General features: G+C 41.0%; 1 protein-coding gene and 1 long non-coding RNA gene across 2 annotated transcripts in view; one reads left to right on the forward strand and one right to left on the reverse strand.

The window, feature by feature from the left end:
- LOC105924405 overlaps window positions 1–16233 on the reverse strand; it is a 749458-nt gene that overhangs the window by 297963 nt on the left and 435262 nt on the right. The window lies entirely within an intron of this gene.
- LOC118565761 lies at window positions 2440–3160 on the forward strand. The gene is made up of 3 exons (XR_004932585.1): window positions 2440–2507; window positions 2606–2682; window positions 2951–3160. It is a non-coding gene; the product is annotated as an uncharacterized LOC118565761 (long non-coding RNA).

Raw genomic sequence — 16233 nt, forward strand, 5'->3', positions numbered from 1 at the left:
TATTCTTCACAACATTGGAGCATACAGAAAGAGGTATCTTTGATAGTTCCTTCTCAGGGGTGCCTGAAGTGGGGCCCGTGGGCCAAAGTGTCCCAAAATAACCTATTCATGATCAAATCAGCCAAACAGTGCACTCTGCTAGGTAGTGTACATAGTTGATTTACAACACCTTTGCTTCTTAATCAGCCATTTCTCTAATCTCCTCAACACATTACTAGTCAATTAAATGCCTTTTTTGTTACACTTAGAACAAGAGCAGTCTTCATAAACACAATTAAACAGTAACAATGACCACATGGATAAAAATTCTAAATAATAGCATAGGATACGGTTGTCATGTTAAAATAATAATAATAGTATTTGATTGAATACCAATATGTACCAGTGGTATTTTAATGCAGGCTGATTAAAAAGGCGTAACAAAACACATTGGCTTCTGATGGACATACCTGGCTGTTAGCCTGGTCTGGTGCAGGCTAGCTGCACAGAAATTGCCATGGTAACCTATGTGCTACTGATTTTGAAATCGAGTCAAAGCTCAATTCTGTGACAGCAGATCAGTTATACAAATGTATTTTTAGATTATAAGTTTATTTAGGAGTGCTAACCTAGCTGTTAGACCAGGGCACTTCTGTCCTGGAAGGCTGCAAGTTCCCCAATTCAAATTCTACAGACTGCCACTCTGGGTCCTTGAGCAAAACCCTTAGTCCCAGAATGCTTCCTGGGTGCCACTCACTCGGGGCCCACTGCTCCCTAAGGGTTGGGCTAAAAGCAGCAGACACATTTCATCGGAATGTACAAAAGCTGCAATAAAAGATAAAGATGATTCTTATTTGCCAAGCAAAGAACCTATGTACACCTTAGGAGCCTTGTATAAAATGGGCTAAATATAGCAAGCATTTTCAAAGAAAGAGGGCCACATAATGTTTATGAGTATAGGATGCAAGAATTTCTCAATAAACCAAAAACCAATTAAATAGATGTGCATATAAGGCGACACGCGAAAAGGGGAAGGGAAAGAGGGGCCCAGATTGCAGCTGGAGTGGAGGTAGATAAAGTCAATACTTGTTAAAGGCATACTATGCAACATTTTTCAGTTAATTAATATGTTCCATACCGTTTTGGATGATTAAATGAGTCATTTCAGGTTGAACTAAGGTTTTCTCGGCCGCCCTGGTGGTCTGTGGGGGAAATACCGCACTTGCAATTGCAGGAGCAGTCGGCCCGCAGTCACAGGCTCAGTAGTCTCGTGTGCATCACGAGAGTCGGTCTTGCTTTACGGTGAGAACTGCTACACGCCCGCAGTGAAAGGTGTGCTCGTTGCTAGCGCAGTGGCGATATTTGTGCAGTTATCATGGCGGAACCAGCGAGAAAACAGCGAAAGCCCATGTTGGAGCAGGCAAGAAAGAGGAAAAGGGCTCTGGACAGAGAGAGGAGTCGTACACGGGTGAACATAGAAGGCTGCAAGGCTGACGCAGACCTCGCGTTTCTGCTGATGCGATTGTAAGTAACATTGTAGGGTTTCCCTCACGCTACCGCCTCGCCGACATTCCAAAAAAATAATAATAAAAAAATAAAACTAACTCAATATGCGCGCCGCTCCGCTCAGCCGGTCAGCGGTGCAAAGTTTGTCTCCCCCCCCCCCCCGCTCCGCTCCGCTCCGCTCCGCTCAGCCGGTCAAATAAACATGCAAGCATATCGAGTTTTATTATTATTATTATTATTATTATTATTATAATAATCATTTTTTATGTTGGCGAGACGCTACCGCGGCGGCGGCGGCTGCGGCTTGGAGAGGCGGTGGCGGTAACGTCTCGCCAACATAAAAAAAAAATAAAAAATAATAATAATAAAACTGGCGAGGCGGCGGCGGTCGCGGCTTGGCGAGGCGGCGGCGACCGCCTCGCCAAGATAGCGCTGCAAGAAGCTTGATGTTCATACCTTCACTGTGTTATTCATTGTTTGTACTGCCGTTTTTTCCACTTTTCGTTGCGTTCGCCTGTCTGCTAAGCTCAAAACAACCGCGCCTGGCTTGACGGAGGAACCAGAACAGCTGAGCATCTTTACGACAGTGCACTTTTACTTTCGCCCTCTTGGGGGAGCCTCGCTGGAAAATCAACCCCGGTTGCATAGTATACCTTTAAACATCTTGTTTTGGTCTCCAGACAGTACTCAAGCCCCACCTAGTGGTGAAAAATTGCTTATTGCTACTTTCAATTTTGTGATTTTACTTGAAAATTTGAAGGTAATGTCAATGAGTCTAAAAATAAAACATCTGCACTGAATTATCCCCACAGTCGCTCCAATTCTGTGTACCAGTCTGAGCACCGATGTGTTATTGTGACGGTTGGAAATCGTAAGTGTGATTACATTTGCTTCCATTTTTTTTTTTTAAAAAGTCAGTTTTGTGTATCTTAATCATGTTTCTGCTCTTGTATTAACAGAACCAACCAATGTTAGTGTACCCACTGTTCCTTTGACCGGCACAAAACCTCCCCCTGGAAAAGGTAAGTATGAAAACATGGGGTGATAGGAGCAGTGGTATATACCAATGACCGCTATTAACTATTCCGTCTACGATTATGTTGATCTCTTGTGCTTCCAGCTTATCTCACTGTTCTGAAAATGAACATCCCGACTGCTTTGTCACTGAAAGACAATCCTGACAAAATCCTCAAAATGGTTAGTATGTTCTTGAAATTAATGCAAACCATTAGAACCTGAGGTAGCAGATTTGTTTTACCTTCTGTGCACCACTTTTTGGATTTCTAGAAATCAGTTGTCTGTTAAGAAAGATGTAGCATATTGCATTTCAACATATTATTTTTAGCATATATTTGTCTTTTAGATGTTTTGTTGATGGCAGATCAGACACTGATCAGTTGTGTTTGTGAGGCAGAACTGACTCTTTCTAATCCAAATGTTTTTATTTTTAATTTTTTTCTTGCAGATAAAGGATACACTGGTTGAAAAAGGGCTCCCACCAGGTATAACTTTATGCCGGCTGAGTAACAATTCAACTGGAGGGCAGAGAAAATGTCTCCCCCATGTGCTCAAAAACGACTAGAATCCTTGCATTTCTTTTATTCCAATAATAGAAGTGTGGCTCTGGGATCCTATTTATCTCTTGGAAGGATTTTGTGTTGGCCCCAATTTAAGGATGGTACAAATTTGCCATCACTTTACATTTCAGATTACACTTTTTGAATTTTGAATTTAAAAAATATATAAAAAATTGATGATGATCAGAGGCAAATACAATTTTTTATGCAAAACCTCTGGAGTCTTTTATCAACCACATTGTTATTCTTTCATTTCATAGTAAGCAAAAACACAACCATCCAGCGACGTTTATTCAGTAACAGACTCTGGTTTACTCATTCCTTGAATTTCGATAAATACAGCAGGTGTTTTTAAAGAACGCCTTCCCTTGACAGCCATATCTCATTTTTGTTGTATTTTTCTTTTTTATATGTTAAAGCTAGGGTTGGGGATTTTTCTGGTACCTTTTTGAATAACTGTGCATATGCAAGACTGTCTTACCTCCCTCTTACACTCCTCAGAGGGATTGCATGAAAAAACCCTCCCACTCTGGCCTTATTTCTTTCTACTGAGGCTTTCCTCTTCTTCTCATAAACCTAAACTCGGTTCGCTTCATGCGACTCTCAGTCATATTTAAAGTATACTGAGAGAGCAGCAGAGCTACAATGAACGGCTGACACCAAAGCTAACCATTAAAAGGTTGCATCTTTTCAGTCTGTCTATTGTATTCATCAACAAACTGATTTTTTATGTGTGCAACAACATTTACATTATATTTATCCTGTCTGAAGAGTTTGCAGCATTACCAAAGTACAGACGAGAACTCAGGAGCAGCATGACAATAACAATATTGCAAGGCAAAACCTTAAAGCTTAAATTTGGACATGAAGCAAAGACAGCAACAAGCCAAACAATGTACAAGAAACATGCCTGAGAACTGACTGAGGTGTTGGAACAGAAGAATACAATTATGAAAAAAAGAATCACTGAACTTATATACACATTTCGAGCTAATCAGAAGAAATGTAGAGCAGCTGAGGGAAGGGGATTACATAAAGTGCAACTCACCCCCTTGTAAAAGGGAAGGGTCTGTCCCGTGAAAAAGAAAAGAACAGAAGAGATCGGCCTGTGAATTGGGACAGTCTAGCCTCCACCAGCTGTCCCCGACCTTACCTTGGCGTTACTCATGTTGCCGAGCAATGGAGAAAGCACAAAGGAGCTGTGAAGCTAAATAAACGGAGCCCGAAGATTATTCTCGTTTGTGCTGTATGTGTACCTGTAAATTTCCTCCACCTCTGCCATGTAGATTATATTTAATAACAATGGAAATAACATTTACTCCTGCATCCTTTGCACTCTGCTCACAGCATGATTGCATTATTGTATCAATCTGCCTGCTTGTTTATAGTGTATATTCTCTGTACTGCTGTTTATTTTTTATTACTGCATTATTGTATAAGTAAGCAAAATCTGAGTGTTGTACAATCCAGTCAAATTCCTTGTATGTGTACAAACACCTGGCAAATAAAGGTGATTCTGTAATGGCAAGACCTAAATAAACAGAAATACTGAAATCATAAACACCCAGAGATTGTGATCTTTTTCCTTAAAAAAATTATTCAACCAGTTATTATACTCAAGAAAGAGTATTTTGGCCTTTTCTCAAACAAGAGTCTCTAAAATCATGACAAACGTCAATAAAGCAATAATAAAAATTGAGGTACAATGTCATAAAAAGAGGAGAAAAATATATAATAGACTGATAAAACTATGTTTGGCCTAAATCAATCAATCAGGTTTATTTCTATAGCACATTTTTTTTTTAAATGCAGGGGTAAGCAAAATACTGTACAATTAAAACAAGAAAATGTTAAGAAAAGAGTTAAAAACACACAAAACACACACACACCATCAAAATGTAAAAACCAGTTTCATTGCAAAAGTATTTTAAAATGCCACAGACGACAAGATCACAGTGTATTAAAAGCCACAAAATATAAGTATAAGATTTAAAAACAGAAAAATAGTAGGCCTGTCTGATACTTAAGGGTAAATTATTCTATAACTTAGGAGCAGCAACAGCAAATGTTGAGGGGTGTGCAAATGTGGAGGAAACTTTCACAGATTCCAGTGGAGGCATCAAAACCAAGGAACTTGGGAGCACCAAGAACAGTTTGTATGGTTTTAAACAAAACTGTTGTTACAATCAGAACCAATTATGTCAGAGAGATATTTATTCTCAGCTTTAACAGTTTTCTGAAAGCACAAAAGGCTCTCTTTGAGAACACCGAGAGAAACATGTAGCCTGTCCTTTTTCCACCTGCGCTCCGCTCTCCTGCACTCACGCCTGGTAGCACGAGTGATGTCATTCAGGCACAAAGAGTTATGCTTACAGAGACCAAGAAATGTAGAGGAGAAGAGGGCTGGAGAGTTGAACATGCAACAGCACTGAGGAAGAGCGAGCAATTTAACCAGACATTGTGTGGGAATGTCAGCATATGATCCAAGAAGACAGCATCACAGATGTCCAGATAGGGGACATCCAGACCGTGCGACAAGACCAAGTTAAGCGTGTGCCCGGGTTCATGAGTAGGACCAGACACAGACTGCACAACAAGACTTCTGGACAAGAAGTGTGAATATTAAAATCATCAATAATAAGAACACAATCATATTTAGGCAGGATTTCAGCCAAGATTTCAGAAAAGTCACTTATAAAATTCTTATTGTACTTGGGTACCCGATAAATGACGACACACAAGACAACCAAGTTTGAATCAGCAGTGTTCAAAGCTTGTGAAAAGTGAAAAGCCCGGGGCTTTCAAACGCCCATCCTAGAGTTTCCACTTGTGGGATTTCACTTTCACTGGGCTTTACTTTCACTGGAAAAAGGAGGACTTTTTTTAAAATGCCTGGGACTTTGTTCAATGGGCGAGGCTGCAATAAAAATTGGTCACCACCAGTGGGGAGTAAGGAGTAGTACAGAGATGAGTTTACAAACCTATCAATTTTATATCCTTTATCACAAAAATTTGTTTTAAGATGTGTTTAGATGAGAAAGTACGCCTACAAACTTCTTCTGTTCAGTCAGTTCTTCAGGCTTATGAGCCAATTTTAACTCTACCCAGACTTGTCGGGACAGCTAACTCGCTGACATGCAGGTCTTGGCCAAACCGTCTGTGATTTGCTCCAGATCTGTTTGTTGCAGCTGAGAAGTCAATTGAAAGCGTTTGTGGGGAATATCTGCAAGTACAAGACATCAAATGTGAAAAAGTTGGCTGGATGTTTTAAGGGTTTTAGGTTAATTATAACCTGTTTCGCCACAGTTATGTAATTAGACTGATATTTTAGTCTAATTTAGTCTAAAGATACAAAGCAATGCTAAGCGAAGCCACAGAGGCAATTCTACGGCGACAAACATGTGATTTTGCTGATTAAAGCAAAGCCACAGCGACACCTGTGATGGATGCAACACAACAGTTGTTGAAGTTGAAAAAGCAGAAATCCTGTGTCTTGTTGTGCTGCCACAACCAGTCAGGAACTAGATGTGGCTGTGACGTGGGGTGAAGGACTGCAGCGGAGACGAAGCACTTTTCATTCATCACAGAAGAAAAGATGATAGTGGCGGTCTGCAGTCCGCCTGACTTGTTTGACTCAACCAATTATTACTACTGTGATATTTTTATTATTGGCCTAATCCTGCTTTGCTACTAAAGGCCCATTTTTACCCCGGTTTAAGATTTGACAATAAAATAAGGAATCATTGATCAGAGGTAGAACGGTTCAAATACATATTTAATTCTTAGAAATTAAATATGGAGACAGAGTACATACCATTACAAGATGTTGTTCTCACCGCGGTGGATAAATCTGTCTGTCTGAAGTAAGTTTTACCAAGACATTCCTTTTATCAACTTTAAAACTCCTCCTGCAAGCTCAGAGGGAGGATGACTGACCCCCTCTCCTGCTGACCACCCCCTCAGGGCAATAAAACTCCATGTTTATCTTACGCTGGAGCAGGAAAGGACAGACCCAACTCTGCTTTCCTCAGTAACCCCAACTAAGATATATTTTTAATTCTCAACAACCCCTCTGTTTTGATCCCTCAAAGATCAAACCAATAACTAGGCTAAACTAAGTCTATGTCTTGAAACCCTTAAACAAAATGTAAATAGTAAGATGTAATATTGTAACCCACTGTCCCCTCTGTTGGCGACTTATGAAATCAAATGAAGTTTAAATGTTCCCTTTAAATGTAAACTAACCCAAGTATAAGCTAAAAAGCTACTAAACCTATCTGAATCTCTAACCTACTAGAATTAAGAAAAGTAAGCACCTTTATCCGAGAGGTGCAAAGCTAAGATAAATGTGCAACTACCAGAAACTATTATATGATCTAAATATGACTTTAAGAGTCCTAACCTAGATTAACAAAATGCTTCTTAGAAATAAAGATAACCCATGAAAGCACTACACTCAGATCAAACCACAGAATAAAAAACAGATTTTCATGCAATGCAAAACCAAGATTCTAACGATACTAATATTGAACACCTTATGAATATGGAACTTATAAGACATATGCAGTGATTACAAAAACTCTCATTTTCTTTTTTCTCTTTTACAAAATGCATTCAATTGTTGTCATGATGTCTTGCATCTCGGAGATGTCTTCTTCTCGCCTTTAAAGAAGATGGTTTAAAGAGTCAGTGTTCCAACCGCGCTCTCCACAGAACTGTATGTTAATCTTTTTTTAAAAATAAAAAACGAAAACAAAACAAAATTCCAGCTGCCCCTCCGTGGGTGGCTCTGCGAGATAAGTTGTTCCGGTGATGTCTCCCTGGAACCCTCTGGTGGCTGGTACACATGGCTCCTGGAGTCTGATGGGCCCCTGACCTCTGGCCCACCACATCTGCTTGTCGATAACCTTAGCGTGCACTCCGTCGAAGTCGGGGGTGAGTTGACTCCCGTCACATTTCTCCTAATTTTATGTCTCCTGAAACTTACACGACAACCGTTTAAATATCAAATGTCGTGTGCTACCTGTAATTCCGGAGGTTGACTTCGGTCCCGAAAAGCTCCTTTCAGTCATATGGAATCATATCCTGTAATGAAATTAACTGAACACTCCCACAAGAAACACACTTCACATCTTTTTCACCCCAATTTCAATGTAGTCTGTGCACAGAACTTTAACCAATTGTGTTTAGAATTCTCCCCATTAATCTGAACCAACCTTCTTGTTGTTTCTTCTCCATCCTATGAGAAACCTATTTTAGAAATGCAATAGTTAATGAGACATTTTATTGCAATTCCTCTTTCCTGACGCTGGGCCTCTGATTGTCCTGCAAAAGAATGCCTGCACAAAAACTTTATACCTCCGGTGGGAATCGCCATGTCTGTGGAATCTAAAATTAGTTAATTTAGTTTGAAATCAAAGTACATTTTCCTGTAAGAATGTCAGAATGTTCTCTGGATTAAAGATTAAAGATTACCATTGAGCACACCACTCCACACAAAACCTTTCAGCAGTCACCACACCTCACTTCTGTACCATTTCCTCCATACTCAGATGTGTATGCTGCGAAAAAGTTCCTATTTTTTTAATCTAAGAGGAAAAGCAAACCTTCATTTTGTTTTATCCAGTTGTTACAAATCCTGATCCAGTTTACTGCAACAGATATACGTGGCTTTGAATCCTTAACAAACTACCTGACACACCAATGGTTTTAAAGTAAACTAAATATGCAATAAGTTACCCTCTGTTTATCTCTGTTTTATCCAGTTTTTTGAGGTTTATGTAGTTTTTCTGTTTAATTTAACATTCACTTTATTGTTCTGCTTAAACTGTTTAAGCCTTTATCCAAGAACCCCCTCATATAATCTATCTGTAGCAGATTCGTGGTGTCTGACACTCCGCTAATTAAATCTAATTTATAGTTCTGTTTTGGGAGTCACTTAACAAACATTCCAGAGAGCCATGGGTAAGGTCTTTTGTGGGGGGTTTCTTTTTGTTTAAACAACCGTTATCTGATTTACAACGCAGTTACATACCTCCGTGGTGTCCTGCACAAGAATCCTTCATTCAAACTACTTGTGCCAAGGGTTGATATAAAGTTTAAGATCTGTATAGCTTTACAATATAGTGTTATCATATAAATGTTTATGTCATATCCCTCTGCTTGGAACAAAATTAATTTTGTTACAAAACATTAACAAAGAATAGTATTAGTCACCACAGGGAATCAATTAACTGCAAATAATTATCTGAATTGAAGTATGAAAAACACTGCCCTATATCCTGAATTCAGATCAAAACTTAATGCAATTTCATAATCCCACAGATCTACAAGAAGTCTTCCAAAAAGATCAGTGTACCCATTGAAATAATGATTATTCTAAACTAATGTGCTCACAGCAATTTGATGGTATGGAAATGCTGAACGTTCCAAGGTACTTACATACTGATAAAATATTGGGTTTTACCTGAATAAAACACCTGGTAACAGCAAAGTCTGGTGGAAATCTGATAAGTTTTAGCATGCAACAGTTATATTGTACAATAGAAAAATCTCAATACTTATGAGTTATCAAGAAATAGCCTAACAGATCCGTTTAACCTAAAAAGTGTATCTCTGCAATGAATAGGAAACAAGACGTCTCACCCAAATCACCCCTTTGCCTGCTAGTGAGAGGCCCCCTGCGTCATAGAAGCTGATAAGAACTTCCAGTCTGTAAATTTATGGCATGCAGCTGTGAGCATGCAGCATCACAGAACCCTAAATGTGAAAAATATCCCCACCCCAGTGGATTTGCTGCTAATAATTGTGATGGTAAAATACACCTTCTGCTGTCAATTATGAGCAATACGGTCCTGGACATAATAGAATTAAAACTCATGTTTAAAAGGAACATATCAGTTATATAATAAAAAATTTTAAGAGACAGTAGTATATGTTTCAAAACCGCAAACCTATAGTGTTCGTATCTGCCCAATCGGCTGCCTTAAGAAGTTATTACCTGCACCTTTGCCTAGAAGCTCAACAAAAAGTTGGAGACACAGAAAAAATATTAGAAATCACATTCCATAAAATTTGGTCAAAAGAATATTGGTAGAAATAAAAGTCTGAATTACCTTAACAAAAAGTCTGTTATCAGTCTGTGGTCCTTGAGATGGACTGGACTGACATGTACAGCAGATCAGGCAGAAAAGAGATTGGAGTTTAGACGTCGCACTCACAGCTTCCATGTATGGAACTCCACATTTCGTCCCCCACGTGTTGCAGTGATTCGCTGTCGATGCACCTCAGTGACAAAGTTCTGGTCCACGACTCAGAAACTGGATGAGACATTCAACTCCAGTGTATGCAGACAGTCATTTTTCCTTGACAGCTTAGGATCTGTGCTGTTCATAGGCGTTGGCCATTGTTCCAGGGTGAGGAAACATTGTTCATGGGAGCGTTATCCCCTAGATGGGGCACTGACCTTCTTGAAGGTGAGGTGGTATTGGGACTTCTTGCCAGGATTTGGTGATGTGAAACAGTCCTTGGCCCAGTGTCCAGCGTAAGCAACTGTCCCAGATGTGATGGGTGCCCCACGACACACATATCGGCTGTAAATGCTCAGTTTCATTCTTCCAACCCCAAATCGGCACTGATCTGCGTCTCATGTCAGACGTGTCCATACTCCAGAACGAACAGACCTGTAACAAAATTAAGATAGAAAAAGAAAAACGGGGGGAAGGGAGCTCCCCCACCTTAAATTAAAATAGAGACAGTTCTCAATGGAATCAGCTGCTTACTGTCACTCCTTCCTATATTGTTTTCCAATAACTGTAATTTTACCAACTTGTAGTAATTAACAAACTCAAGCATTGTGTATCACCCTTCCTTTGAGTCACAGGCAAATGGTGTATCAAATATTGTCTGAGCGAGCGTATCAAGATTGAAATTCATCAGCTGAGATATTGAAGAGGGCACGTTGTTTTTGTTGTTGTAACACTATTACTCTAAATAAGTCCCCTAAATTGGACTGATTTATTTAGGATCCACACCTGTGTGTTAGATCCAGCCTACTGATTTTTTTCAGAAGATATCAAGAGTCCCAGTCAAACACAGGAACCTTCTGCTAAAGTGTATAAAGAAAATGCTGTGTAACTCCATCTATCAAGGAAAAAAATATATAAAAAAAACACCAAAGGTACATTTTAAAACAGCTCTAAAATCAGTTATGCGCCTGTGTTTAGTAAATTGTTAAGTCAAATACTGCCGGCCACAAACAATCACCAGCAACTGATGTTGAAAAGTTCATTCACCAGAATTTGCACATTACCAAATGAACAAAGAAAAAAGATTCCTCGGGCTCTAAATTACTGTGTAACAAGGGCATCTGCATTTTTGTGGGACTATGAAAATGTGATTACATATAATGAATAATTTGGGGACTGTCCTGTGATGATCCCGTAATATTTTCTATTTCTACTAGGTTTTGGCGCTCTGCAATATCAGTATCTATAATAAAACAATGCAAACCAATACATTAGTCATAAATTCCTCAATTTTAGCTGATTCATTTGAGGATCACTTCAAAACTGACTCATGACTAAATGCAGTGTTAACAAAATCGATCAAATCAACCGCAATATCAGTTTGCACACACTATTAAGGTACAGTTTAACCTTAACTTCTAACTCTGTGTAGTTCTGCTTACTTGTGTTTTTTTTTTCCAGGCCTGCAAGCGAGCAAAAGTTTATAGGGTGGCCATTGCCTGCTCCCTATTAATCAGCTAGATTTAAGTCTGATGAATTATATTTATTTATTTATCTATTATAACTAGGGCTATCAAACAATGAAAACCATTTTAATCACTATTTAATCGCAAATTATATTTCATGTCTGAAAGTATATATATTCATTAGGCATTTTAAAACGCTATTTTGCAATAGATAATGCTAGTTAAAATTACACTCTAACAGAAGGCATTTTCCCTTTTGTGTTTTCCCAATTTACAATGCCTCAAACAAATGTTCAATGTTCTGCCAAATTTTCAACAACTTTTCCAAACTTCTAACCACTTTCTAACTTTTAGGCTACAGTTCAAAATAAAAAGTTTTCTCCAAAACTCACCAAGATGCAACAGTTCATGCTCTCCAATGCAACTCACCCATACAGCTTGCAGCCAATACCTCAAACGTTTTACTGCATTGAAAGTTCTCCTGCACTTCAACAAACATCATTAATGCATTGACCTTTTTTCTAATGATTTCCAAATTCCCCTTTAGTTTTTATTTTCACCCATATTTTTACTTATCACTTTTACTTAACAAAATTAAACAGCTCCCCAGTCACTGCTCTTATCTTCAGGCCCATGCACGCGGAGAAATTCACACCCTCATGAAGACACACACACACACACACACACCCCCACTCTCCGCTGAGTTGTAGGGTACAACCAATCTCTCCTTCTCTCAAAACCATGGATCCCATATTACCGAGACATTCAAAACATCAGACAAGACATAACAAATATAACATTTAAGACAGACAGCCTTGCGCGCGCAGAGGGTCTTCTCCTTTTAATACCCTTCCACTCGACGAAACGTTTCCTTATGTTAAAATCTCCTCGTCTGATCGTCGTGTTCTCGAAAAACCCCGTTTTTCGAAAACTAGAAAACAAACTTCTATTGCTTCCCTGGGGCCCCTTTTTTAATCTCTTATCTTTCAATAACAGCTCACTCTTAAGGTCTTGCTGCTCTTAGCCTCAACTTAAAGATGTTACGTATTCTCGGCCGTCCTATTCCCTGCTACTTTTTGAGTGTCCCTAGTTCTCAAGAGGCAGCGCACACCTCAGCCATAAAATTACCAGTTTGTCAGTCTGGTTGTCGTTTGGCCAATCCTAGAACATATCCCTTTTTTTTTGTCTATGTTTTTATCTTTTTTATTTCGTTTTATTTTATTTTTCGCCTCACCATTTCAAGGCTTCTTGGCATTTAGGTTAATATCCAATTCTAAGTTTTTCTGACGTAAACAAACACATAAATCCCATTCAGTCATTTCTCGGTTTCAACATAAATTCCATTCAAACCTAGTTATACCATTCAGCCTCTGATATTTTGAGAAGAAAGCGTCTCATTTACAGCAACACTTGATTTAGCCTACATCTAATCTTTAGCCAATAGGAGAATCAAAATCTCCTTACTTTTTTTTCGGGTCGACCCTGTTTTGCTGCAAGTGATAACTTCTTCGTGCCCAAATTCAAAATGTTCCTCCATTTTAATGTCAAAATCCGGGTCACGGCTGACCAAATTGTGATATTTTTATTATTGGCCTAATCCTGCTTTGCTACTAAAGGCCCATTTTTACCCCGGTTTAAGATTTGACAATAAAATAAGGAATCATTGATCAGAGGTAGAACGGTTCAAATACATATTTAATTCTTAGAAATTAAATATGGAGACAGAGTACATACCATTACAAGATGTTGTTCTCACCGCGGTGGATAAATCTGTCTGTCTGAAGTAAGTTTTACCAAGACATTCCTTTTATCAACTTTAAAACTCCTCCTGCAAGCTCAGAGGGAGGATGACTGACCCCCTCTCCTGCTGACCACCCCCTCAGGGCAATAAAACTCCATGTTTATCTTACGCTGGAGTAGGAAAGGACAGACCCAACTCTGCTTTCCTCAGTAACCCCAACTAAGATATATTTTTAATTCTCAACACTACCCAGATAAGTCCAGAAAGCCGCAAGCCTGCAAAAAAGTGAGTGAAGAGGCTGAAGTGGCAATTAAGTGAAAGCATCACTAGATAGTACCATTGTAATGCTGTATTTCTGGCTTGTCTCTCTTCTGCAGTGCGAATGGCCAGCGGTAATGTCAGGTGAGCGACCGCAAACAAAAGTGATGAAACATTAACAAATAGATTTAAAGCTTAACAGTTTTGTGTTAATTGTTCAGTTTTAAAGAAGGTACACACATATTTTCATGGTTTTTAGGTGTTTGGCCCACATGCAGAACACATTCAGGAGACGGCAGGTTTGAAAGTTAAATAATTTGTTTAAGGTGAAGGGATCTGAATAGAAGGAGAGTCAGAACGGGACCTCAGGAAACGAAGGAGCGGGAGCACAACTGTGGTAGTGAGAAAGCAACGAGCAGTGGTTACAAATCAGAGGAAGTAGCTTACTGCGGGAGGGCTGAGGATCCACCAGGGGGAGGGCAGTGAGCAGATTCTGTGGAGTGGGTCGTTGGAGGCGGGGCATCGGGGCTGCTGGAGGTGCCGTCTCTCCAAGAGACTGTGATGGTGAGGCAGGAGGCTGAGAGCAATGGAAGGTGAGCCGGTTCCGACGGAGGGCAGGCTCAGGAGGAGGGGAAGGAGATCACCCGGAAAGACTTCCTGGAGACCGTAGAGAGCTTCGGGGAGGGATCCGGAGCTTGATTCAACCTGTGGCACAACAGACACTTGGTGAGACGAAGGAAGAGCAAAATGTCTTGTGACGGAGGCCAATTGTGTCTTACCATCAGGGCTAACACTCTGGTGGCGAAGTTCTGACAGCCGTCCGTTTTAAGCTCCCAGCTTGTTATGAAGCCTCCACAAGGCTTCATAACAAGAAACACCTGCAGCTCCGCGCCTCCCCGCCCATCAGCTGACACCTGTGGGAGGAGAGGGAGAAAGACAGCAGCATCCTGAATGGGAGCTGTCCGCAGAACTCTGATACAACGGCTGCCACCTGGCTGCCCTGAGGACGAGTATGGACGAGAGGACAGAAAATCTTCTGAGAGGGAGGAGTCGGAGAGGAACGATCCGGGCACCCAGGTCCTGTCCTCACGACCATGGCCCTCCCACTTGATGAGGTACTGCCAACCACGGCCTCGATGACGGGAGTCCACGATCCTTTGAACCAGGAGGACTGGGCGCCGTTCACGGTCCATAACATGGAACCTCTACCACGTGGTAGAACTGCGGTGGGGCTGATAACGGACTCAATCTTGTAAGGGCCGATGAGGCGGGGAGCCAGTTTTCTGGACTTGGACCTGGAGGGGATGTTGCGGGATGAGAGCCAGACTTTCTGTGCAGGTGATGGGGTGCCGGTGTCTGTTTATGGTCTGCGGTTCTGTTCTGCTATGTGTTAAAAAGCTTGGATTGTTTGGGACCAGATATACCTGCAGTGGTGGATGTGGTGGTGGACTGAGGTGACTGAAATGAGCTTTTCGTCTGAGGGAAACAGAGGTGGTTGATAGCCGAGGGTAATTTCGAATAAAGAGAGAACAGTGGAGGCGGAGATGTGAGAATTGTGGGCGTACTCGATCCAGGGCATGTACTTGTTTGAATCAGCAGGGTTTGAGGATGTGAGGCAGTGGAGAGTCGATTCCAATTCCTATTTCATACGTTCGGTCTGTCCTTTGGTTTGTGGGTAATAGCCGGAGGTGAGGGTGTATCTGGTGCCGAGGGCAGTGGAGAATTCCTTCCAGATGCATCAGATGAACTGGGGGCCGCGGTCCGAGAGGATGTCCTGGGGGATGCCGTGCAAATGGAAAATGTGTTTGATGAGGAGTTGGGCGGTCTGAAGGGCGGATGGTAGCTTCCTAAGCGGGTGAGGTGACATTATTTAGAGAAGCAATCGACAATGGTGAGGATGGCCTATTGGACGGCTTATTTTGGACACATGTGGGACAGGGGAGGACGCACTCTCTGACATCGTTATGGAGAGATGGCCACCAGAATTTCCGGGAGATCAGGGCTATAGTTCTGCTGGTACCTGGGTGTGCGAAGAATTTGGCTGAGTGAAACCAATGGACGACTTGGGACTGGACAGCAGTGGGGACGTAGATTTTATTTGGTGGTCCGTTTCCGGGGTCAGGTTCATCTTGTAAGGCCTGGGAGATTAGGCCCTCGATCTCCCAGTGGAGGGAGCCGAAGGAGCAGGTGGGTTGGAGGGTGGGTGCAGGTTCCTTGTCAGAGTCTTTGGGTGAATACTGGTGAGAGAAGACATCGGGTTTAATGTTCTTTGAACCGGGTCGATAAGAGATGGATAGGTTGAACCTGGAGAAGAAAAGGAATCAGCAGGCTTGTCGGGAGTTCAGGCGTTTAGCAGGCTGGAGGTAGGAAAGGTTCTTATGATCAGTCCAGATCTGTTCGGGTTGCTCGGTGCCCTCTAGCCAGTGGTGCTATTCTTCTAGGGCCAGTTTAAAGGCTAG

The sequence above is a fragment of the Fundulus heteroclitus genome, chromosome 14 (assembly GCF_011125445.2).
Source record: "Fundulus heteroclitus isolate FHET01 chromosome 14, MU-UCD_Fhet_4.1, whole genome shotgun sequence".
Lineage (NCBI taxonomy): Eukaryota > Metazoa > Chordata > Actinopteri > Cyprinodontiformes > Fundulidae > Fundulus > Fundulus heteroclitus.